At 39.8% G+C, this 2,279-nt stretch overlaps 1 long non-coding RNA gene across 1 annotated transcript; it reads left to right on the top strand.

The window, feature by feature from the left end:
* The first annotated feature begins 22 nt into the window (after nucleotides 1–22).
* Nucleotides 23–703, top strand: LOC131890314 (uncharacterized). Its single transcript, XR_009374298.1, has 2 exons — nucleotides 23–122; nucleotides 276–703. It is a non-coding gene; the product is annotated as an uncharacterized LOC131890314 (long non-coding RNA).
* The last annotated feature ends 1,576 nt before the right edge of the window (nucleotides 704–2,279 follow it).

The following is a 2,279-nucleotide window of genomic DNA, read 5'->3' as shown; positions in this document are numbered from 1 at the left end:
AAGAACAAAGTTTCTTATGTTTGGGAGATCCATGGAAGAGCCATTGCAAATAGAAGACGCTCTAATAGAAGAAACAACTGCCGAAGTGCTTCTCGGTTTCACTTTTAGCAAAAATCTATCTTGTAAGTGCCATCTGAATAATTTGGATCCCAAGTTACGGAAGAGAATCGGGATTCTGCGTCGCTTAGCTTGGAAGCTTCCATCAGTGGTGGTCGCGGAGATGATTGAACTAATTTTTACATCAAAACTCAGATACGGCATTGAGGTCATTTCAGGTGCACTCGACTTGAATGATCCTCAGCTTGGGATTGTGGAAAAGACTGGTTAAATCATCCCCTTACAGCCGGACTAGTGGAGGCTCATGTGGGTGAAAAGAACACGCGCCAAAGATCTTCTAGAGCCTACCCTCCCCAAGCAACCAAGAAGTCAATTATTACCAGAATTGTTGAAGTTTGGGAAAGACTGCCTGTGCACATCAGGGAGGAAGAAAGCAAAGCAAAAGTGAAAAGTTTAAACAAGACCTGCTACCTATCTACTCAGTAATAACAAATATGAATCCAAAGAAGCAAGACATTGTGAAACATATCTTTTTGTGATGTTGAATATAATAATCCGTAAGGTCGATCAATAGGAATCATACAAATTTAAAATTGTATATCTCGTGTTCCTGTGACCAGAAATAAATAAGTCATCGTTATCATCATCATTCCACAAGACAAAATTAGGCCAATATTGACTGACATTCCTAAATAATTGGACAAGGTGCCACCTCATTTGGTAAGGAAGACCAAGAATGATTCAAATAAAGGATTTTGCTCCATTATGTTTGTGAGTTCATGTTTTGACTTATTCTCCTACATTTCTTACCACCCCCTTTGTTCCATATTTCCTCCAATCACCAACAAATTCCAACCTATAAACTCTGCAGTCAATTGGTATGTTTGATTTGAAACCCAACTGCACCTTAGTGTAGGCCGAAGTTTGATAGTTGGATAAGCCTCCAATCAGGAGGAACGCCTGGATGCCCAGGACAATACTGACATTAAAACTATTACCACAACTACCTTGTAGCCCACCAATGACCTGCTCTATATACTTAATAACTTAGGTGCCCGTGCTAAAACTTGCTAGGAACCCATGCTGGCTAGGTGTAATGACTAAATGGATATCAAGAAATTCTACACGTTTGAATTTCATTTTCTCAAACATCTTTGCAACAGTTGTGGTGAGAGAAATCGACATATAACTACCTAGGATTGACTTCTCATCCCCCTTTTAAAGATCAGAACAACATGAGCTAACTTCAAAGACGTAGGAAACGTGCCCTAATCCAAGATGCAATTCATCAAATAAGAGAAAACAGGAGCAAGAACCTCATCAGGAACCGAGATGTCCCATCATCAGGGCCAGGTGGGCTCGAAAGCCTCAAGTGCCTAAAGGTCTGTAAAGCATCTTGATGTGTGTCTCAAGGGAGATAATTGTAGCACAGTTGGTTAACGCGCAACTAAGCCACGCTTGGGTTCAAAGGTTCGATCCTAAGTCTCCACCCCCTTCTCCTCTCTTCTAGAGGATCATTACCTGGAATGGCAGACCTGGAACTCAGAGTGGGATGAAGTCAAATAAATGTACATATTGTAAAATTGTCTAAAAATTGTGATCCAATGAGAAGCAATCTGGCAATAAAAGGCTTTAAATGATCATTTGATTGCTCAATATGAGTGCATTTGCCAATATTAACAAATGCAACAATAGAGCAATGATCAGAGCTTTAAGACCAATTTGCGCATGATAAAGTTTTGCATTGGATCAGTCTATTCAGAGTGTTTGAAGAATGTGGTGCCTGAGTTGTCATGTGTTCACAAGTGTTTTGATAGCTTCGTTTACAATCAAATAATTATTGCTTCTTTGCCTTGTACTCTCAAAAGCTGTTTTGTTTTATTCTTACAGAGTCAGTTTCCTCCACCAACCCTCAGACCCTCAAGAATCAAGGCTGACTACAACAAAGAAGTCATCATCTCTTCTTTCTTTTGCTCCTTTTTTTCAATTTGCGTCACTCAAATATTCGTAAGGAATGCATAGCGTAGGTGTTGCCGACCCTGTAGTATCCATTGAGTCAGAATTTGAGTCAGTCAGAAGTTTTTGACCAAAATTTCTGATCAATCAACCGTTCATCTAACCAGATTTGCGACGTCAAAGTCCTTGATGGATCAGATGGTACATGAATTCAAAGCTAGATAAGATATGTCTGTTGTTTTTGTTTCGATTCCCAATTCCGCCAA

This window comes from Tigriopus californicus, chromosome 11 (assembly GCF_007210705.1).
Source record: "Tigriopus californicus strain San Diego chromosome 11, Tcal_SD_v2.1, whole genome shotgun sequence".
NCBI classification, from domain to species: domain Eukaryota; kingdom Metazoa; phylum Arthropoda; class Copepoda; order Harpacticoida; family Harpacticidae; genus Tigriopus; species Tigriopus californicus.
This window is presented reverse-complemented; position numbering and strand designations above follow the sequence as displayed.